The sequence below is a fragment of the Saimiri boliviensis genome, chromosome 16 (assembly GCF_048565385.1).
Source record: "Saimiri boliviensis isolate mSaiBol1 chromosome 16, mSaiBol1.pri, whole genome shotgun sequence".
In the NCBI taxonomy this organism is placed as follows: domain Eukaryota; kingdom Metazoa; phylum Chordata; class Mammalia; order Primates; family Cebidae; genus Saimiri; species Saimiri boliviensis.
This window is the reverse complement of record NC_133464.1, coordinates 19,751,361-19,775,377: the sequence shown is the minus strand read 5'-3', so window position 1 is coordinate 19,775,377 and position 24,017 is coordinate 19,751,361. Positions and strand designations below refer to the sequence as shown.

The following is a 24,017-nucleotide window of genomic DNA, read 5'->3' as shown; positions in this document are numbered from 1 at the left end:
CTGAAAAGAGAAGGCAAGCATTTTACCTACTGGCATGTGGTTTCATTTTGTGGAGCACCTAAGTAGATTACTGTAATCAGAGAGCTGTGTGACTCTGAAAATAATAGTAATAATATTTTCTACTAAAATATACTGCTCTGACCATGTAAAGTTGAAACCTTTCAAATATGGACTCTCTTCAGGAATTGCAGAAGAGCATCAACTAACCACTGGCTACAGATTATTGCTTTTTTTTTTTTTTTTTTTTTTTTTTTGCTATCTCTCTGTAATACTTCTACAGCTTTGATCACACAATCTTCCCACAATCCATCCACATTTCATCACTCCCCACCCCGTTTGCCCTGCTCCAACCCACATGATCTCTTGCCTGGACTGCTAAATAATCTTCTGAGTGGTCTCCCAGCTTACACTCTTGCCCTTCCCCATGGTTTATGCTTTATAAACAGCCAAAGTGATCTTCTTAAAGGGAAGATAATAAATGTTTTAGGCTTGTGGGCCATATTATCTCTATCACATCTACTCATCTCTGATGTTATAACATGAAACCACAAAACCAAGCATGAAACCAGCCACAGACAGATGAAGGAAAGTGCATGGCTGTATTCCAATAAAATTTTATTTACACAAACCAGTGGCTAGCTGTTTGGCTAGTTTGCCAACCCTGTTTAAAAACTAAATATCAGGACCTGTCACTCTCCTGTCTGAGGCCCTCCTTTGTCTTCCTGTTTTACAACCATAAAATCTGAACTCTTCTCTGAGGCTTATAAAGCTTGCCCTCTGTGAACTCACTGGTAAACATTCCTGAGCAGGCACCCTCCTTCCTGCATCCCTCACAGACCCTATCCACTCTGGCCTGCTCGCTGAGACTGTGTCTTTATGACCTTGACCTTTGCCGTTCCCTCCAACTGAAACCCTCTTCACTCGCATCAACACCTTGCCGGGGTAATTTTTGGTTTTGTTTTTAATCAGTTGGGTTTTAGCTTCCATCTGCCTCTGTATAGAAGCTTCCTTGACCCTCTGTGAAAATTATTGCTCCCCTATTTCCTGTACCAATCACTGTTCATTCATTTTATAGGTTTGCTTTCTTCAGTGTCTTACTATTTCAAATTATCTTTTTGGTTTTTGCTTGTTTCTTTCTTGAGACAGGGTCTTGCTCTGTCAATAAGACTGAAGTTCAGTGGCCCAATCATGGCTCATTGCAGCCTCAGTCTCCCTGGCTCAAGTGATGCTCTGACCTGAGTCTCCCAAGTAACTGGGAACACAGGCACACCACTATGCTTGGCTTTTTTTTTTTTTTAATGTTTTTGTAGAGACAGGGTCTTATTGTGTTGCCCAGGCTGTTTTCAAACTCCTGGGCTCAGGCAGTTCACCCACTTTGGCCTCCCAAAGTGAAGGGATAACACGTGTGAGCCACCACATCCAATCTTATTTTATATTATTTTATGTATGTATTTATGTATTTATTTATTTTTGATACAAAGTCTCATTCTGTTGCCCAGGCTGGAGTGCAGTGGTACAGTATCAGTTCACCACAACCTCTACCTTCCCTGTTGAAGTGATTCTCCAGCCTCAGCCTCCCAAGTAGCTGGGATTACAGGGGCCCACCACCACACCTGGCTAATTTTTGTACTTTCACTAGAGCTGGTGTTGGCCAGGCTGGTCTTGAACTCCTGAGCTCAGGCGATCCACCTGCCTTGCCTTCCCAGAGTGCTGAAATTACGGGCCCAAGCCACTGTGCCCAGCCTTATTTTCTTTTTTAATGTATTGTATGTTGAGGCATGGACTTTGCTTTTCTAGATCACCAATGTCCAGAGAAGTGTTTGAGTCATAATCAGTCTACAATTAATGGTTGTTGAAGGAATAGATATAGGACTGAATGAATGGATGAGTATAGGACTTTTAGTATTACTGCAGAGTCTAAGTATTAAGTATTAATAAACTAAAAATAATAAATCATTAAAGGCCGATTGAAACAAAGTAAGGGGATGATATGGAACTGCTTGTATCTGCCTTGATACTTGATCTGTTAATAGAAGTAGAGGGTCTGCTAGTCTTGAAGAAAGTCCTACTCTCTTCTCTGTGTAGCTTAACATACCCCTAGAGGAAAATTCAGTGGGCAATGCTCTACCAGGACACTGAGATTCTAGAAGAGTCCAGGAGAGAACCCTCAAGGTTGGGAAGTACATCAGACCATATTCTCAGAGGAGCAATAGACGCAATCTGTTTTTGTTCAGCCTAGAAGAGATTCACAGCATTAGGGACTCTGTTGATGTACTCCTTTATAATATACCATGAGCTCAAATATCCAAACCCCAGTAAACTTACATAGAGGTACAAAGAGTCCTTAGTCATGAGAGAAATATCAATGAAACCCCTAGTATACTTTGCACCCCTCCAAATGCCTAAAAGAGAAAGATAACATTATGTCTTTCAACGTATGTGTCATCTTAGATAACACCAAGAGTTGGCAGGGTTGAGGAGCAACTGGAATTCTCAACTTACAGCAAAGTAGAAATTAGTACAACCATTTTGGGAAACTATTGGACAGGATCTACTAAAGCTAAACATAGCATAGCTTATGATTCAACCATCCCAGTTATAGATATATACCCAACATAAATGCATACATATGTGTGCACATGGCAGTACTATTCCAAGTAGCCCAAACTGGAACAACACCACAAAGTGGGGTATATTCCTTCAGTGGAATACCAACAAAAATAGGAATGAGAAAAACAGCTGTCATATGCCAAAAAAAAAGGATACATCTTATAAACAATGACAAACACAAGAATAGTATACTGAAGCATCCATTCTGTCTGAGCTTATTTACAGAAAGTTAAGTGTTTAACAATCTCTGTTGGAAGTCAGGGGCCTGATGATTGGGAAGGGAGTGTTTGTGGCATTGGTAACATTCTGCTTCTTGCCCTGGGTGCTGCTTACACAAGCATGCTCATTCACCTGTACACTGATGTGATCTTTCTGTAAGTAAGATATGTATTATTAAAATGTTCACTTTATCATAAGGTGCTTGATGGCTTTTCTCCCATCTAGAATACAGAGCTCACATCAACTTTCTCTCCCAAAACTCCGACCAGATAGTAAGTGTAGGAGACAGCGCTTTTAGGAAGAACAAGACAGTTGAATATATTAAAGAATGTTCCAGCTATCTTATAAACAACACTGGATGGAAAAATAACAATCTGGCCTTAATAAAGCACACTCACATTCTCACTTGATTTATGATTTTCAACATCAAATTGCAAAACTCTGCAAATGTCCTTGATGCTGTTTCTTTGCGTATTAGTTCCTGCATGGATTTATGATAATCCCCCTGCGTCTCCAGGAGAGATGTCACTCAGCACAGCCCTCCCCCAGAGCCTAACCCCTGCTCTGTGCCATTTATTGTAACTAATTGGCCTAGACTGCATGAGATCACATTTAACAAAATATCAGATGGCTCCTTTGGTTGATACGTGCTTCAGAAGGCTCCCTAAAGTGTCTAAGGTTTTCATTAGTTTTTAGAGCACACTGAGTTAATTATATTGCTCACTAGCTTTTCAGGTCGAATAGTCAACCAGAAAAAGGAGTAAGCGTGGAGAGGCTGGACAGGGAGTAAAACCATTTCTTATTTTGGCAGACGTCAAGCTTTGTCCACAGAACTTGAGAGTTTTTAAGTGGTGCCTTTTTCTCAGCAAAAAGTTGATGACCTAGGAGTGACTTACTAAATCCAGGTGGCTCGTAGAAGAAATAAAACAGTACCTCACCCCTTGCTGGAATGTTCAATTTGTGGTAAAACTTGAGGGCCCATTATGATATGTTGACAGCATTCCTCTTGAAAGGTCAGGACAAAATGAAAGCTAGAGAAGACAACCTTGCTTAGATTCTGCAGTTGCTCTGTGGTCCACAGGGCTTTGCCATGAGGGAGCATGGGCTACAGTGGGATACAATAAAGAAAAAGGTTGCCGAAGATTGTAGGGATGCTCATTCCCTGCATTATAGTACTAGGGAGAAAATGAAGAGGGCTGTTTATTGTCTGTAATTGGGGGTAGTGCTAGGACCAGTCAATGAGTGAGTTAGCTTTTACAGCTCTTTCTGGATCTGAATTCTTTTTCCCAACAGGAATGTGGCAGCCACACTACATCACAGAACTCTTATGTGTTTTTGAGGTCTTGCCAGATTGCTCCTCACCATGGCAATGATCTCTATGGGGAGAATCTGTAGGAAGCATACTGAGTCTTTTAGTTCTGAACAGAGAACCTAGTTTCTGAATGGAAGGCCGGTTGTCATGGAACATTCCCTGACTGCTAGAAATTAGCTGGATGGTTCTGTCTTCTTCACAAACCCACAAGTATGTTGGCTGTCTAATTACAGGACTTTGCAAACCAAGGATCTATTCTAAAGAATATTAATTATATCAAATTGATTGCATATACCAAGGATAGTTACTAAAGTATTAACTTTTTCAGTCATACATATGTGGTATATATTTTAAGTATGGAGTATAAATATACATGCAGATATGGGTATCCATTACACATCTAGATATGAGTGTGGATTATAGATATGGCTGTGAGTGTGAATTATATACAAATATGGAATATTCACGTAAAGGAAGCCTAGTTATAAAAGGGAAGAAAGGGCCATATTAAGGCATTTTTAGTTTTTTGAAGCAGTTCTGCCCCTACTTGTTAGTCTGGAAGATCCTGAAAATCTAAGCAAGATGAGGGAAAAAAAAGGGATTGTACATATATGTAATAATGAAAGTGACTTAGAGTATGAGCTCCTTAAAGGCATAGATACAGTAGTCTTTATCTTTGTATTCCCAGCACCTTCAAACAATAGATGTGATTGATAAATGCCTAAATGAGAGAATAAATAGCATATACCTTCATCCACTCTAAGCAAAGAAAAAAAAGTAAAACTCTAAATGTTTTCCATCATAGATAGAGGATGCATTCCCAGCTTTCTATTCTGAGAGAAAAAATGCTGCAAATCATATCTCCCCTGTCCTATAGTTTTCCAAAGTGATGTCCATGTGTCCCTGCAGATTTATGCTGGGTAGGAGGCCAGCTCCCTCTACACAGCCAGGAGGTGATTTCAGTTGTGCTGTGGTAGAATAAGACGTTCTTTGCATCAGCAAGATGTTTGCAGCTGACAGCCCTGTCAGCAACTGCAGCTTATTAAGATCACCACCACCACAACAAAAAAACAAATATTGGAGATGAATATAAGACAGATGATTTTGTTTATCTCAAGTGAAAAAGACAAGCAATGAGACCCCTGGGAGTGCTGAAATGAGAAAATTCTGAAGTTAATTGAGATATGATTAAAAAGATTGCTGTGTGTTCTTGCCAGCAGTCATTGAGTTTTGTCATTAGGTTCCCAGTGTTGGAGCAATCAAACCAGTTATGGCTTTAGCAAGTAGCAGAGAATCTTTTAGTATACATATTTCCCAGAAAACTATAACTTATTAAGGGCATAAGTGGGGTTTCTGAAACAAATTCAACAAATGTATTTTAAGAAATTGCTCTCTTTGGTATCATTTATCATAGACTCAGATGTGTCACTGGATTTTGTCTTTTTATATGGCAGTGCTGTCCAATACAAATACAATGCAAGCCACATGTGTGATTTTAAATTTTCTTGCAGCTACATTTAAAAAATAAAAAGAGGAGAAACTACTCATAATAATATTTTCCATTAATCCAATATATATATAATAATATCATTTCTACATATCTTCAATATGAAAATTATTAATGAGATATTTTACATTTTTTTTCTGTATTAGTCTTTGAAATCCAGTGTGTAGTTTATATATACAAGACATCTCAATTTCGGCTAGCCATATAATGGCTAATGGCTACCATATTGCACAAGGGAGACCAGAGCTTCTCCTCTACTTGGTTTTTTTCAGAGATAAATTATATAGGTTATATTACTTCCAGTATGCTACTTGAAAATGTCAGGACTATACCTTTTTAGTGATTTTATATTTGCTAATGGAGGAAAATTATCTTTCTACACTCATCTTACTGTGACTCAAAAACTGTTAAAATATTAAAGAATTACCTGATAATAAAGAAGACATCCAGGTTTTGTAGAAAATCCTTAATAAGTAATATTATATATTTTAATTATATTTTTACCATTCCCCAAGTTATTATTCAGGCTAAATTTCAGAATAAACATTATCTGGCTTTTATATACAGTTCATGACAATGTGTTACATATTGTAAAATCCTCACTAAAGAAAAATGGAATTACTATTCACAAGATTATCTTTAGGAAGGCAGAAAACCACACTGCCATGTGTGTACCTATGCAACAGTCTTGCATGTTCTTCACATGTTCCCCAAAACCTAAAATGCAATAAAAAAAAGATAAATATCACTGTGTATATTAGATGCGTAAGCCAAGTGTGAAATAGTATAGTCTATATAATGTGATTGGGCATAAAATATTTTAAAAAATATATAATAAGGCTAATGTCCTATCACACTTGAAATTTTTATATTAAAAAATTAAGAGGTCAAGGATCTTAGTTATCCTTGAAGAGGTGGTATGAAATGAATGAAAGACCATTTCCATAGTCCATCTTATAGTACCAATACATTCAGTTGTTCTACTACTTAGAAGTATTTCTGAATTTTATTCTACTAATGAGAATATTTCTGCTAATGAGAAATATTTTTTATTAGAATATTGCTCAGAATGAGACCACATGCAGAACAATAGAACCAAGGGCAAATAATGGCAGCAGCACATCATGACAATGCCCTGATGTAGAACCTCACTTGGGGGCACTGAGGTAGGTGACACAGAGAAAAGGAATGGTTGATGAAGAGGCAGGTTCACTGTGCTTGGGAACTGATAAAATGACGGGGGAGGGGGTGTTTTCTTCGCTCTCCTTCTTAGTTGGTTTTGATAGTTAATATAAATTTCACATTCTTTCAATCATGGTCTGCAATATTAAGCTCTCCACACCCACATACTTTAATGACCTCCCTAGCCAACGTTAAGGTTTAACCAGCTTAAATATTTGTTAGTGAATTCCTTAGGTCTTAAACCTCAGCTTCTAAAGAAATGTAGTATTAGAATTCTGCAGCTTCTGGTTGAAAAATGAAAATGTTGTTGTTTTAGTAAAAACAAAAGTGTCTTGAAGGCTTGAAATTCCACAATTAAGCCACAAACCATATTAAACATGAATGAATCATAAAGCTCTTCAAAACTCAAATTTAGAGTCATTAAAATCGCTTTGAATTTGTACTACTTTTGTTGGTAATTAAAACATTTTGCAGAATCTCACAAGGGGGAACAGTTACAGAGTTACTGTTTCACAGTGAAGTTAGCACATTCCTTAAACAAAAGCTGCAAACATAGTAAATGTGGTAGAACCTGAGCAATCCGAGTGACAGATTGACTTGTTCTCCCATTCGTCTGGGTAAAGTACATTGAACAATTATGCATACTTTTGAGGGACTGGAAAACTACTCCCTGTTCCATCACTGGGGCACTTAAAATTCAGAAACATAATTTGGGGGTAAGAATTTCATTGCTTTTTTTTTTTTTAAATCAAAGCTGAATGGGTCTAGGTTTAAACATTTTTAGAAACTTATTTGAATAATTTCAAGGATAGACTATGTCTATTGAAAATCAACAAATTGTAATGGTATAATTGTAAATATAAAAATAATGAGAATAGTGATCATTAAAAATCAGGAGACAACAGATGCTGGAGAGGATGTGGAGAAATGGAAACACTTTTACACTGTTGGTGGGAGTGCAAATTAGTGCAACCATTGTGGAAGACAGTGTGGCGATTCCTCAAGGACCTAGAAATAGAAATGCCATTTGACCCAGCAATCCCATTACTGGGTATATATCCAACGAATTATAAATTGTTCTATTATAAAGACACATGCACACGTATGTTCATTGCGGCACTGTTTTAAAATAGCAAAAACCTGGAAACAACCCAAATGTCCGTCAGCGATAGACTGAATAAAGAAAATATGGCACATATACATCATGGAATACTACACAACCAAAAACAATGATGAGTTCGTATCCTTCATAGGCACATGGATGAATCTGGAAATGATCATTCTCAGCAAACTGATACAAGAACAGAAAACCAAACACCACATGTTCTCACTCATAGGCAGGTGTTGAACAGTTAGAACACATGGACACAGGGAGGGGAGCATCACACACTGTGGTCAGTTGTGGGGGCTAGGTGAGGGCGGCTGGGGGTGGGGACGATGGGAAGGGATACCAGGGGAGAAATACCAGATACACGTGATGGGGGGATGAAGGCAGCAAACCACCTTGCTATTTATATACCTATGCAACAATCCTGCATGATCTGCACATGTACCCCAGAACCTAAAGTATAATAAAATTTAAATTAGCCAATTAATATATCCAAAAATAAGCACATGAAAATTGTCTCTGATAAATTTTTTTTAAAAAAAATAACCAATTGCCTGATTATTGAAATTATGTATGTTTCTCTTTCTTTTTCTGCCTCCTATGGAAAACAAATGAACAACAAAAAAATACAGCAAAACTACACAGTTAATAACTATTAATGATTAATAATGGGCTATACACCATTTGAAATCTTTCTGAAATACAGTATATAATAAAGAAAGCACTAAATTATATTTACTTCAAGTTGACATTGCAAGGTTTCCCCTAATATATTTAATGAGTAGTCTTAAATCTTACCTTATAATGTAAGATTAATATAGTCTGTTATTGCTGACATGTTTTGTCTATACGTGTAGGCATATTGTTCTTTTACCAATGCATCTCAATAGGTGATAATGAGTTTTGGGTCAATAAAGATAATTACTGTTACATGTTTTCTACTATAAAGGAAAAACAAGGAACCTATTATAATAATTCCAGAAAAATCACTTAACTATTTCATGCATACATGGTTTCTGTACCCAGGACTCCAAAGTCTTATGTCAAGAAGATGTCTGAGCTGGGCGCAGTGGCTCACACCTGTAATCCCAGCACTTTAGGAGGCTGAGGTGGGTGGATCACGAGGTCAGGGGTTCGAGACCAGCCAGGCCAACATAGTGAAACCCTGTCTCTACTAAAAATACAAAACTTAGCTGGACGTCGTGGTGGGCGCCTGTAGTCCCAGCTACTCAGGAGGCTGAGGCAGGAGAATTGCTTGAACCCAGGAGGAGGATGTTGCAGTGAGCCAAGACTGTGCCATTGCATTCCAGCCTGGGTGACAAAGCAAGACTTTGTCTCAAAAAAAAAGAAAAAAAAAAGTCCAAAGATAGACAGGATGATTAGTAAAAAATGACAGTCATCTTTGATCAACCTTTGCCAGGTTAAACACAAAATTGATTCACCTGAAAAACTAAATAGACTTCCATTTTGTCCTTCATCTTCCAAGTTGAATGCCTGGTCAATTTTCAAAACCAAAACAATAATCACTACCTGTAACGAGACTTCCCTAACACATTCTAGGGAACATCATGGTATTATGGACTACATGAATGACTGGAGTTTTGCAGTGCATGTTCTGTACTATTTGTCTGGAGGATCTGACCATTTCTATGTTGGGTATTTGCATCCATTATTTGGCTAATTAATTCTGAAAAGTAGGTCATATTTTACCTGACACTAAATGACTTGCCCAAGGGTCTTGTTCCTTTTGCCTATAGATGTGACAGTTTGTCACTTGTCTACAAGACCAATATCACTTCGGAACTGATCTTAAAAGGAGAAAGTATGCATCCTGAAGAGGATTTTTTTTTTTTTTTGAGACAGTCTTGCTCTGTCACGAGGTGCCAGGCTGGAGTGCAGTGGCACGATCTCGGCTCACTGCAACCTCCGTCTCTCGGGTTCAAGCAATGCTCCTACCTCAGCCTCCCAAGTAGCTGGGACTAGAGGCGCACGCCGCCACGCCCAGCTAATTTTTGTGTTTTTTAGTAGAGACAGGGTTTCACCATGTTGTCCAGGATGGTCTCGATCTCTTGACCTCGTGACCCGCCTGCCTCGGCCTCCCAAACTGCTGGGATTAGGAGAATGAGCCACCGCACCTGGCCCTGAAAAGGATTTTTTAAGTGGAAAGACAGTGCCAAGCTCTTTGCATTCTTAGCTTCCAGACAGCATTTTGGCTTTAGAAGAGTTTATCATCTTTCTTGGCTAAAAAAGACACATGCCATATTATGGAAGGCTCTCAGGGACTCAGACAGTCACATGTTAAATGAATATAACCAGACCCTCAGGAGCTGAAAGCTCTCTTGAAACTAGAGATGAATGTGAGGAATTTCAAAATAGCTATATACGAAAACTTTAAATGTGTGGGAAACTTTTGCAGTGAATTCTAATCTCCTAAATATGTGTGACAGCATGCTGACATCCATGAACTATGAGTAATAGGATTGCTATTATGTCTCGTTGCCATATACATACATCTATTTTTAATATGCTCCAATGTAATTTTCAGTTCAAGATAATGCATGCCACAGCTCTTTAATGATAGTGATGAATAGAATATTGATTAGACAGCAGTCTGAATAACAGGTAATTGATAGGGATAGGATATGTGGCATTTTCCATCCTTATTTTTACATAATAACTACAAATTTCCAAGCTGCAACAATATATATCAGGCACAATCAAGAAAATTAAATATATAAATTAATTTTTAAATTAAAATGTCGGACGCTTAAATAAATGCAGTCTTATAATTTTGCACTACAAATGAATTTGATGTATTTACCAGTTGAAGAAAAATAGTATCATTTGCACAGAGATGGAGGATACTGATTAGTGTTTATGGCAAGAAGTTTGAATGTGCCTTTCAATTTGTTTCTGGGATGGAAGGTCCATGCACTTCTGAAATCATGACATTCACAAAATACACTGTTGAGGCTCTTGTTTACTCTGATACATATTAAGTGGACTCCGTAGCATGGGAAATGCCCACTTCTGTTAGCTAAATTCAGAAAGACCACAATTTTCTATTAAGTTTGTATTGTTTTCTGAGACAAGAAAGATAAAAGGCATGAGGAAATGAGCTAGATTGACCTTCTCCATTTTCCAAGATGCCATCACAGGCATTCTGTGTCCACTTCACTTTTGCTTTTCTCTGCAACTGTAGTTGTGCCTTTTTAATTTCTTCCTGCTGTTTACTTTGAATATGTGCTTCAGATTGTGCTGCATTCGTTGCTTGGCCATTTCACCATGATTGGCATATGTAGTTGAACAAACAAGTATTTGTAGAAATTAGAATCCTAGTTGATATGGATTTATTTCAACCAAGAAGACCAAAATGATCTCTTAATGGATTTTTTAGTGGACTGAGAGGACCTTTAAAATAAGCTGCCATATTACTCATTTATGTAAGGCTTTGATGAAAGTGCCTAAGATTTTTCCTACGACTGTGCCATCTTTTCTAATCTCCTAACGTACATTAAAGATAGCTCCCATTCTCAAAGGTACTTCAATTAAAAACAACAGGAGCACCACAATCCTTGATAGAAAGTACTTGAAAAACTTGATAAAAGGAGTGCAAGGAAGACAAAGTTCAACATGCATCCACTTATTTTTAGAAAATGCAATTTAATTAAGTATAGTCTCTATCTCTTTACCTGCTTTCACTACATCTTGAGTGACTCAGGAAAGCTCTTTTGAACAATAGAAGATGAACGAATAAAAATTTCTGTGAAAAAAAAATGTTTCTTCTTTAAAATTAGTGGGACCATTATTCCTGAAAAAAAGTAGGTGAACAAATATTATTTTTTATAAAATGTTTATATTTTGTAAAAATGTTGTTTAGTAGGACTATATGCTCTAGGAAATAGCTTTGTCAAAAACATTACATTTCTTTGGATGTCTTTACAGAACATTTGAATTTGCTGTTAGTCTCAAAGCTTTTTCTAAGATCAGCTTTTCCTTAACAATCAAGCAAAAGTATTTTTAAAAAAATACTCGGGATTATGCAGCCTTAGACTTGAAGCAACACTGAAAATTGGCTTGATGTCATGCTCCTCAAACTTCTTATATCTTAGGAATAAAGATATCTACAACTTGTGCCAGATTACCAACTACATTTTTACCTGGACAAACAACTTGATATGTCATAGGATATCAGTGAATTTCCTGTTATTAATATTTGCAAATAGTAACACAATGCAATCTAAGTTAAGGAAAGTGCTAATGCTTCATGTAATATTGCTAAAAGCCTGCTAAATAGTCTTCAAATATATCTTCATGACTAATGGGATGTCTGAGTGTATATGCACCTTATTATCATTATTAGATTTGTCATATATTAGGTTTTTCATCATTAATGAGCTGAATATCCTTGACTCTTAGCCTACAGTAGTTAGAAGTTATTCTGAATAGTGATATCTTTTCTGGCTTTGTCAACTGATCATCTAAGTTTTCTGTAAGCCTAGCAACCATAAACAATGATTTGGGTCCTTTCATGACAGTTCTTTTCCCATATACTAGTATCCCACAGCTTCTAAGCCTTTTTCAGACTACAGCTTCCCATATTACTTTAAAAATGAAAATTAAAATCCATATACCAACTGCTTTACATATTTACTTAGAAATGAGTTCAAAACAGAGCCAAAGAAGTTGTCAGAATTTTCTCATCCTGCATTTAGTCCTCGTTGTTAACATTATAATAATCAACACTTCCATGACACACACAATAATTCTCAGAGGTAAAAGCATGGGGCTTTGGAGTAGGAGAGAGAGAAGGGGAGATAAAGCATCCCTCATGGGAGGTCATATTAGAATTTCATATTGTGGACTGAACAGTTTAAAAGAAAGAAAAACAAATTTGAATTCTACAGATTCTAATACTTTACGAAAGGACTATACTTATTTCCTTCCTATCTGCCACTGTAAAGTTCACTGCTTTAGCAATTCTCTGGTTCACATAAAACCTGTTTCTGTTTTAGTCTGTCTTCCAAAAGAACTCACAATGATAGTTTAAATTCCAAGTGGACTTGATTTTACACACACAGACACACACACACACACACACACACACACACACACACACACACTCATTCACATGGGACATCAATGGTTTTCAATAAAGATACAATGACATTCTGGCCAGTTACCCAATACAGAGGTCAGCGATTAGATGGGACAAAGGGAAGCTGCTACTGGAGACCTCTTATAGATAGCTAGATATGGAAGTAGTATGGTACGCAGTCCCTTTCCCATTAGTTGAAATGTAGATAAATGCATGGAAAAATTGTTAGCATCTCCAACAATGGACTTTCCCCCACTTGCACCCAGGCAATAGATAAGAGAAGAAAACTAGTTAGGCGATGAATTTTCTCCTTCTATAAGCATGACTCGTGGCTTCTGTAATGTGCCTTTGAAGATGTAAAAGGGAATCATTGTTCCCTTTGTTTAATTTATTATGTATAATTAAAAGTTTCATGGGAAACTTTTAATTATACATATTAAATAAGTAAACAGGAAACTTTTTATTTCTTAATTCGTCAAATACACATTGAATGTCCATTATGTGTCAGGCCCTCTTCTAGGTTCTAAAGCTAGCGTAGGGATTTAAGTCCTTGGGAAATTACTGCCTGTATGAAATTTATAATCTAATGAGAGTTTGGGGAATGAAGTCACACAGTAAACCAAATAAATAAGTTAAATACATAATTTGTCAGATTGTGAAAGGTACTATGAAAAAAAATAAAATGAGGAAAGAGAGAGAAGAGTTTTCTTTGTATGGGGCAGTCAGAGAAGGCTTCACTGATTTTGAATTAAAAACCCAAAGCGGGGGAGATAAATCATGGTGTTTATCTCTATTTGGGACTTTCACCATCCCCTTTTAATTACAAATGATCTAAGTCATTGAAAAAGTGTGTCCAGTAACCAATATGACAGTTGTAAAACACTTATAAAATTACATATCACTAGAGAATGCTATGGCAACGGGACATTGTCCTATGCCATAAGGTCCAATTTTAATTATATTTATAATTTATTATTGATATACATTTGTTGAAAGTGTGCTAAAGAAGCTTTGTGCAGTAAAATGATACCAGATCATTTACTACATAAAGGAGTAACTGCCTAAAGTAAACATGTAGCTGGAACTAAATTATTTACTTTATAAACATTTCAAATGCCAGAGTCTAATTCCATGGACAAGTGTTTTCTTAAAGCATTGTGTGGCAATTAAGGATAAAGACTGGAAAAAGTCAAGGTCAAGAAACAGCATTCAGTAATTAGACCAGAGTTATGGCAGCTTTTTGCTGGGAGGAATTCAAAACATGATGAGAATGATAAGTGGGACTGAAATTGATGAACAGTTTAATATTACAATTGCTCTGTTGTTCCTTGACAGTATCACATTTGCTAAACAATGCAAATCCTTCATGAGATAAAATCTCCTGATCATATTTCAAAGCTTTTAGTAGAAAGCAAGTGACAGTTCAGGTTGCAAGATGCATTGATGAATTTAGTGCCAATTCCAAAGAAGAATTCCAAAATGATTGAAAAATAAATTCAGAAACAAAAATAATAAATACGAGACTCAAAAAGTCATATGCCTTATTACAATTTGGGACATTGTGGCTAATTTTGAGGCAAAGCTTCAAAAGGTCATTTACTTTATATAGAAAACTATCTAATTTAAAAGAGAAAACCGTGTTGTTAACAAGAATGTTTCTGGGAAGGCAAATAAGCAGCTGTTACAGTTTTTCATTAGTTTTTTTTTTCTAAGTTTGCAATTAGAAAAAAAATGATGCTATTGATTTTATAATTAATGAACAAACCAAATAATGTAGATAATATATCACAGTTAGTTTTTCTATTCTATTTGAACTTCTATAGTATACAGATATCCATCCAGAATCTTCTTAGTCTTGTCTTCTATAAGACATGGAGCCACAGGGCATGTTATTTTATTCTTGTTAGAATGTGGACTGCTGTTTCTCATGCTTGTCTCATATGTTTTCTTTGTCATTACTTCTCTTACAAACCTGGGATTCAGTGATCTTCCTTAAACATAATATAGGCATCACAACCCCACTCCTGATTTAATTTATGTTGTATTAATCTCCTTATACCTATGTTTGCTCTCTATAATTTCTATTTGTCCATACTCTGATGCATAAATAACTTTATTGATTGATACAAAAAGGAAATAAAACTTAGGATCATTAATTTTGCTTTTTTCCGTAAACCAATAAATGCTTGCCCCTAGCACTCTTACTCTACTTGAGTGGTGTTAGCATGACCCACTCATGAAACTTTCCCTTAGTCTTTAATTATACATGTCCCTAATCCTCCAAATTCTGTGGCAAATTCTTTATCATGTTATCTTGTTGTATCAAATTATGATTCCTCCCAATTTTATAGTTTTCAGATTTTAAAAAGAACTGTATTTGTTACTGTATTTCTATTCCAGTAAGAACAGAGTCAGAAAATGAGACAGAACCAAAAAATGCAAATCCAGAAAAGAACATAACAAATCTGGAATTGTCTTGAGAGCTGCTTGATTAGCCATATCCTGTGTCAGGATTAATTCACCCTCCATAGGTCCTTGGCTTGACTCTACTGGTTGATTGTTTAATAAGAAAAAGCATGTACCAAGTTTGATATTTGATATAAATAAATACTTCATGGTGTTTATATTTTTATTCGTGGAGAACTGTCTTCAAACTGAAAATTTAGAATGAACATTTCAAAGTAGGAACAAGATGGAAATATAATTCCATGTAAAGTGTGCCAAAAAACTCAATTTAAATATAAAGATTGTTGAGTTTAACTCATTCAATGCTGGTTTTCTATTTTGATGGCCTTTCCAGGTGAGAAGAAACCTCCTCTATTTCATTGCAAGATAGAGAGATTGAAGAAGTTGGATCTAAAATACAAATGTCTGATATCATGATCACTTTTATTTATTCCATGTTTCAAGGGAAGGTTACAGGCATTGTATAATTAGAATTTAGGAAACATTTTTCAAGTATCTCTTGATAACCTTGTGAACAAGATGGATAAATGTGGGCCAGATGACAAGACAGACAAGCGGATTTTTATCTGATGGAACAGTTGTCTCCAGATAGGTTGATTAATGTGTTGATATCAATGGAAAGGCTGATGCCTATAATGTCATTCCTCTGGGTGCTGTTCTTGGCTGTATCTGTATAGCTCATCACTGTTATCAATGATCTTCACAATGACAGGAAGCATGCTCATCAAATTTGCTAATGATGTCAGGCTTGGCGAAAATTAATAAAATAGTGACAGAATCAATATTCAAGTGCTTTCAACAAGCCGGAGGTATGGATGCAAACAAATCAGATAAATATGATCAGTAAAATACTGGTTTTCAACATTCCCATCTGCAGTACTTGTGTACACAGCTGAAGAAGATACTTCAGAGCATGTTTCACTATGGAAATATGAGTGGGTGGATCTACACGGAGGGAGAAGTTTTAGGGGTTGTGTACCGATTTCCACAGAGAATATGAAAAGGTCTGAAGCTACAGTAAAAAAGTGGAGGGACAGAAAGAAAATTAGTTGTAGGTAGCTACAAGCAGTGGTTGAGATAAATGGTGGACTGTGAGAAGGAGAATAACTTCCAAGAGTCTGCCATGGGCAACAGGAACAGAGATAGAGATTGCAGGTAGAGAGGATGTCTATGCTGGCAAATATAGAAAGCTCCTGGTATGTGAGACACTGAAAGATCAGGTATACAGGTGTAGATATCACAGACCATGGGATAGGGGAGTTACACCAAAGCTATGGTGTCTGAAAGACCTGAGCTTGAATTTCTATCTCTAGTGCTTACAATAAGTGTTTTCCTTTAAAAAAAAAAAAAAGTATAATATAGCCAATACTATTTATCCTACTAGATAAATGTAATAAATCACTAATTAAATGGAGAGTTTTAAACATATTATCTTAAAGTATCGAACATTTTCTCTGATTTTCAGTACTTATTATTGTGGCTATTACATTCTGTTTCCTTGTTCCAATTTTCCTTTTTTATAGGTTTTCACTTAAAAAAAAAAACAAAAAACTAAAATTGCTTGTTTTTGTCTGTTTTATTATACTCTTCTATGAGCCAGCTGTTTGTTTATATTACTCTGATTTTTTTTTTTTTTTTTTTTTGAGACAGAGTTTCACTCTTGTTACCCAGGCTGGAGTGCAATGGCGCGATCTCGACTCACCGCAACCTCCGCCTCCTGGGCTCAGGCAATTCTCCTGCCTCAGCCTCCTGAGTAGCTGGGATTACAGGCACGTGCCACCATGCCCAGCTAATTTTTTGTATTTTTAGTAGAGACGGGGTTTCACCATGTTGACCAGGATGGTCTCGATCTCTTGACCTCGTGATCCACCCGCCTCGGCCTCCCAAAGTGCTGGGATTACAGGCTTGAGCCACCGCGCCTGGCCGGCATATTACTCTGATTTTTAGCATTCTGTAATATATTTATTGCTCCTTTCATCTTTATTATTTCCTTCCTTTTCTTTTCCTTCCTAACAGATCTTAAGAATTAAAATGTATGATTTTCCCCCTTTTAACTAATAGAAACAATTCAAGAATGTCTGTCTGTGTACTATTTTGACTATTATTTAATATCCCGTGCTCTCATTAGTGCTGTATCTAAGGTGAGTTTATTTCTATCCTGATCAAACTGATATTTAGAAATACTGATTGGAATTTTTTTTAAGTTTTTTTGCCGATACTGAACATCATTAATTGGTAATTTTATTGACTTTACATTAGTGAAATTAATCTACAAAATAAATTTTTGATTTTTTATTGTATTTTTGTTTTCTACTGAATATAGTAAACATACTTTAGAGTACAGATTTATTTCCTGTTTCAGGGGGTTTAATCCCTCTTATGCTGTGTCTCAGGTTGTTCTCAGTTTGTGCCAATGTATTTGTTTTGATACATCTTCTGTGGTTAATTTTCCTCTTCTGGCAGTTAGCACTGTTGACCTTTCCACATGGGACATCTCCACCCCCTTGACTTCTGTGGCCAGTCTTTTTCCTGACCTCTAACTTTTCTCATCACTGTTTCTCCTTCACTCTGTTCTCTTCCTCAGCTCAGTCCTTAAATTCATGAAGATCATCTCTACCCAATAAATTCCTGCCTTCAGCCTGCTTTTCTAGTCTATCCTCTTGAGTTTCTCCATCACCATACATTCCCCTTCCTAGTGCCCACTGACCTCTCTTTCTAGGAAACCAAGTGGACTTCTCTGCCTGGATTTCTACTAGCACCTTCAAGTCACAATGTTTGCATCTAAACTCCTTTTCTTCCTCCAAACCTTTGTCTTTCCTTTGTCTTTTTTTTTTTTTTTTCACTTCATCAATTCTTCCACTTTTTTAAGTAAGAAAAATAGGCTGTTGTCACCTCATCTGACATCAAGCATTGTCAAAGGTTGTAGCATAAATATATCTCTCAAATCCATTTCCTCCTGTCCACCTCCACAGTGAGGGAACATAGCTCATTTCCAAAGCCTTCCCAACTCCAGTCTCAGTCCATTCCCAAGGCTCATAGGGAGTCCTCCATTGACATGCAAACCCAGCTCATTCCCTGGACAGAACAAAACTTAGGCTCCCAATTCTCTACGAAAGAGAGTTCAGAAGACTTACATGGCTAGCCTGATTTCATTTGTTTGTAATTTGTGCCTTTCTGCCTTCCAGCCTCAAATCTCACCATTCTTCCTGCTCTTTATACTTCAGATGATTTCTGAAGTCCCTCTATGTCCCATGCCTTTTTATTGTTTCTTTCTTCTGCCTGGAATGACTCCCTTTTCTTTGCCCTTTATTTGACCTGAAGAATCTTTGTCATCCTCTAAATTTCTCCCCAAATAGCCTCATCTATGACCCTCTCTAATATTCCCTCCTCTTGCCACCTCATTAAGTCACTGACTTCTCCATGCTAGGTCTTTGCCTTGCATATACTTCTTAACGTTTCTATTATTATTTACCAAATTACAGACAGTCCCCAACTTACAATGGTTTGACATAACTACTTTTGCACCACTACTTTGCAGTGGTGCAAAAGTGATACGGATTCAGAAGATAGTGTACTTTGAATTTTGATCTGTTCTCTTTTGAGATGCTAAGCAGCAGTAGGAAGCCACAGCTTCCAGTCAGCCACAGGATCAGGAGGGTAAGCAGCCAATACCCTAGCGTCCTGTGTTTCTAGCATTTTGGGATATGAGGTTTTTTTGTTTTCCCATCCTGTGATGTCTGTGAAATGCCCATCTGTATTGCCTGTTTCTGGTGAGAAGAAGAAATTACTTTTGAGATAAAACTCAAGATAATTGCCCAGCATGAAAGCAGAAAGCCAGTAATGGCTATCACATGTGAGTCAGGATTTTCACAATTCATGATCTTGACCATCAGGAAGGATAAGAAACAAATCAATGACAATGACATTGTTAGCATCAGTGAAATCCACTCTTTTTATGAAGAAAAGAGCTAGGCTGATTGATTATATGGAAAACTTTGTTATGTTGTGAGTGGAAAACCAGATTAGGACCACATACCGCTTAGTCTAATTTTGAGACAGGCTAAGATAATCTTATGTACATGTAAAGATTTACAGCAAGTCAGGATGATTCCAACTCTTCAAAAGCTGTAATAATTGTAAGTGCCACAATGTGAAGGTCAGTGGTGAGGCAGCAAGTGCCAGTATGGAAGGTGCATAGGATAATTGCAGATGATAAAAATTTGCCAGAACAAATATTTAATCTTGATAAATTGAGCTTATTTTGGAAGCTTATACCAGAGCATACATACATTCATGAAGAGTACAAGATAACACCAAGATTCAAGACATTCTCAGACCATGTAATGCTGCTTTTGGATAGAAATGGTGCAGGGTTCAAATTAAAATCTTTCTTAAACTACCACTCACAGAACCCTAGAGCACTAAAAAATGTGAGTGCACATACACTTGCAACGTATTATCACCTTAACAGGAAAGCCTAGATGAAATCAGCATTGTTCTGTTTTAATCCACAAGCTAGAGAATATTGTAGGCAAAACAGCATCACATTCAAGACTTGTCTGATCTTAGACAAGGCCCAAGAGTATCTATAGCATAACAGTAATATGCATCTTGATGTAAAGATTTGCTGTGGAACACAACCAGACTCATTTAACCAGTGGACCAAGATGCAACAACTGGGTTCAAGGCACACTATTGACACCAAATATTTGTACAAGCTCTTAAAGTGATTGAATCTGGACGAATGCTCTGAGAGCTTTGGAAAGGGTTTAACATGCTAAATCCTGTCCAGAACATCACTAAACCGTGGAAAGAAGTCACATGGCAATTCGTGAACAGGATTTGCTTCAGAAGAAAATTTTGAAGACATAAGTAAACATGTTCATATGTTTTAATAAATATTCTACTGTTAATGAAATACTGAGTAATAAGATATTATTACTTCAGGAATAGCTAGAATTAGACATTGATGAAGAGTATATTCACGAACTTGTTGGTATTGAGGCTGAAGAGTTTTCCAATGAGGAGCTGATTGAACTGGCAGAAGAAAGAAGTAAGGAAGTTGAGGCCAAAGGGAGGTAGAAGAAGATATACCTGAGGCATTAAGAAACTTTACAGAAAAGAAATTGGTAGAGGCCTTTGCTACTATCAGCAGTGGCACAGAGATGTTAAATGAAATGAACATCAATGACAAGAGATGTGCACAAGCTGACAGGCAAATTTAGGGCGCTCTTGCTTGCTACAGAGAAATAAATAATGAAACGAAGAAAGAAACTGTACAGTCAAACCTGGTATCTTCCTGAAACACACTATGTCAGTGCCCCAGTGCCTTCTACCAGCTGTTCTCCAGCCTCAATCAGACGAGAGAGAAATTGATGGCCCTCTCACTGTGGCATTCCCATCATCCAGCAATTAATTTTAGTTCAGTGCCTCAAACATTCTTCAGGCCCAGTGTGCTTTGGCTGCATATGTTAATAGTGACTAACATTCAGTTTTTCACTTTCAGGACCGTAGTCAATAAATTACAAAAGATATCCAATACTTTATTAAGAAATAGGATTTGTGGAGATGATTTTACCTAACTGTGGGCTAATGTAAATGTTCTGAGCATGTTGAAGGTAGTTCAAGTGTTCTTAGCTAGACTAAGCTATGACATTTGCTAGATTAGATATGTCACATGCATCTTCAACTTTACCGTTGTTTCAACCTGCGATGGGTTTATTGGGACATAACCCCATTGTAATTCAAGGAGCCTCTGTATTCAGCACTTACCCATTTAGATGCTTTTCTTCTTTCCTGGACTGCAGGCCTTTCACGGGAGGATCTTACTCACATTTGTCTTCACAGTGCTTAGTGTAGTGCATGGATCATAGTATGACATGGTAATAGATAATGCAAAAATAAAACTTTTAAAGTACAGTATTTGCTCAATGAAAATATGATGTTGTGATTTCCTTCTGATTGACTGTCTTTTATAATGGTATGATAATCTTCTTTAATCGAATGTAGTGCTGCTTCAAATTCTATTTTGGTTAATATTACCAACCATACTATTCTTTTCAGATTTGATTGATAGATCTTTGTTGAATTTCTTATTTTTAGCCTTTATATGACATATTGCTTTGTAAGCAGCCAATTGTTGAATTTTTAAATCCAATCTGAGAATTTCTGACTTTTTAAATGAGGTGAGGAAGACAGTTTCATGTTTAATGTAGTAATTCCTATTTTTTACCTTTTCCTACTTATTTCACATTTTATTTGTAGCTTTTTATGATTTAATGTTTTTTTCCATATTTTTTATTTTTGTGTGCAACTTGCCATGTTTTCTCTCTCTTTAAATAATCTACAAATATGTCACTCAAACTTTAATCATCAATGCCTATTGCAAAATAATATATAAAATTTCTAAATCTGTATTTTTTTATTTTTGTATAAATGACAAGGAATTTTGTCCTTTATGGCTTAATAGGCAGTTTTATCCTTTATCTTATTCCATTTACAATTGAGTCTTAAGAATTATCTAAATTAGTTAATATTATTAGCAATAATTCACAGAGTTTTATGTCTTCAAGTGATTAGCATTTACTTTGGTAATTACTACAATACTTTATTAATTCTCCAGCGGATTTTGGAGTAAATATCTTGAGTGAATTTTCTAAATCTTTCAAGGGATAAGAATGTCTTATTTTCATGCGCAACTGAAAACTAACAATACCTCAGTTTTGAGTATATGTTCCTCCATTATTGTTCTGCTTTTACTTTTTTATAGAGAATCACATAAAATTCTGATTTATATTTCATAATACACTGTCTTCTTAAAAGTACATAGAATACTGTTTGTTATTTTTATATTTTCTTTAAAATGAGGCTCTCGCATAGATTCAGTTTCTGATTGTTATATAGTATATGAGAATCAAAGATGCTATTTCTAGTCCTATTTCTTTTTCAGTTCTGAAATATTCAACTATACTATTTTTTTCAGAAATGTTGTTATACATTGGATTCCATTCTCCATTTCTTAGATATCTCAACTTCTTACATACTCTTCAGTATTTAATTTGCAATCCTGGATTTTTCTTTCTTTTTTTTTTTAAATGATTTGAGCATTTTTTTTTTAATATACTTGTTGGCCACTTGAACGTCTTCTTTTTTAATTATTATTATACTTTAAGTTCTGGGCTACATTTATAGAACGTGCAGGTTTGTTACATAGGTATACACATGCCATGGTAGTTTGTTGCACCCATCAACTCGTCATCTACATTAGGTATTTCTCCTAATGCTATTCCTCTTCTAGCCCCCGGCTGCTTCACAGGCCCCGGTGTGTGACATTTCCCTCCCTGTGTCCATGCGCTCTCATTGTTCAACTCCCACTTACAAGTGAGAACATGAAGTGTTTGGTTTTCTGTTTTCGTGTTAGTTTGCTGAGCATGATGGTTTCCAGCTTCTTCCATGTTCCTGCAAAGGACATGAACTCATCCATTTGTGTGGCTGCTTAGTATTCTATGGTGCATATGTGCCACATTTTCTTTATCAAGTCTATCATTGATGGCTATTTGGGTTGGTTCGAAGTATTTGTTATTGTGAAGAGTGCTGCAGTAAACATATGTGTGCATGTGTCTTTATAGTAGAATGATTTATAACCCGTTGGATATCTACCTAAATGGGATGGCTGGGTCAAATGGTATTTCTGGTTCTAGATCTTTGAGGAATTGCCACACTGTGTTCTTATAGTGTTTGAACTAATTTACACTCCCACCAACAGTGTAAATGCATTCCTATTTCTCCATATCCTCTCCAGCATCTGTTGTTTCCTGTCTTTTTAGTGATTGCCATTCTAACTGGGGTGAGATGGTAGTTTATTGTGGTTTTGATTTGCATTTATCTAATGACCAGTGATGATGAGCTTTTCTTTCATATGTTTCTTGTCTGCATAACTGTCTTCTTTTGAGAAGTGTCTGTTCATATCCTAGATTTTTCTTGTGTATTTATCTTTGATTGTTTTAACCTTAAGTTCCTGTTAATTGTATTTTGTTGTTCATATTTTCCAACCTACTTTTATCATGCGCAACTGAAAACTAACAATACCTCGGTTTTGAGTATATGTTCCTCCATTATTGTTCTGCTTTTACTTTTTTATAGAGAATCACATAAAATTCTGATTTATATTTCATAATACACTGTCTTCTTTGGTAAGATATTTTAATTGTATTATAATTTTATCTTATGCTTTCTGGATCTGGTCAATTTTAGGTTTTATTCTGAGAAATTCACTGTTTTCTACCATTTTGCAGTACAGATTTTTTTTCTTTGATGTTGTTTACTTTCCTTGACTATTACTTGATAATCTTTGATCTATACTGCTTTATGAATATTTACTGAGTACTTTTCCTAGGATAGGTCTTTACAACACAATCTACCATTATCCTAGGGATCTCCATTTATTTTCAAACAGATTACATTAAATAATTTATACTTAAACAGTAAGGAAATATAATGAAACTTAAAAACTGCA

At 36.2% G+C, this 24,017-nt stretch overlaps 1 protein-coding gene across 3 annotated transcripts in view; it reads left to right on the top strand.

Annotated features, from left to right (window-relative positions):
* The window catches only part of GPC6 (glypican 6), a 1,167,663-nt gene that overhangs the window by 476,028 nt on the left and 667,618 nt on the right, over positions 1 to 24,017 (top strand). The gene's annotated exons all lie outside the window — the stretch shown is intronic.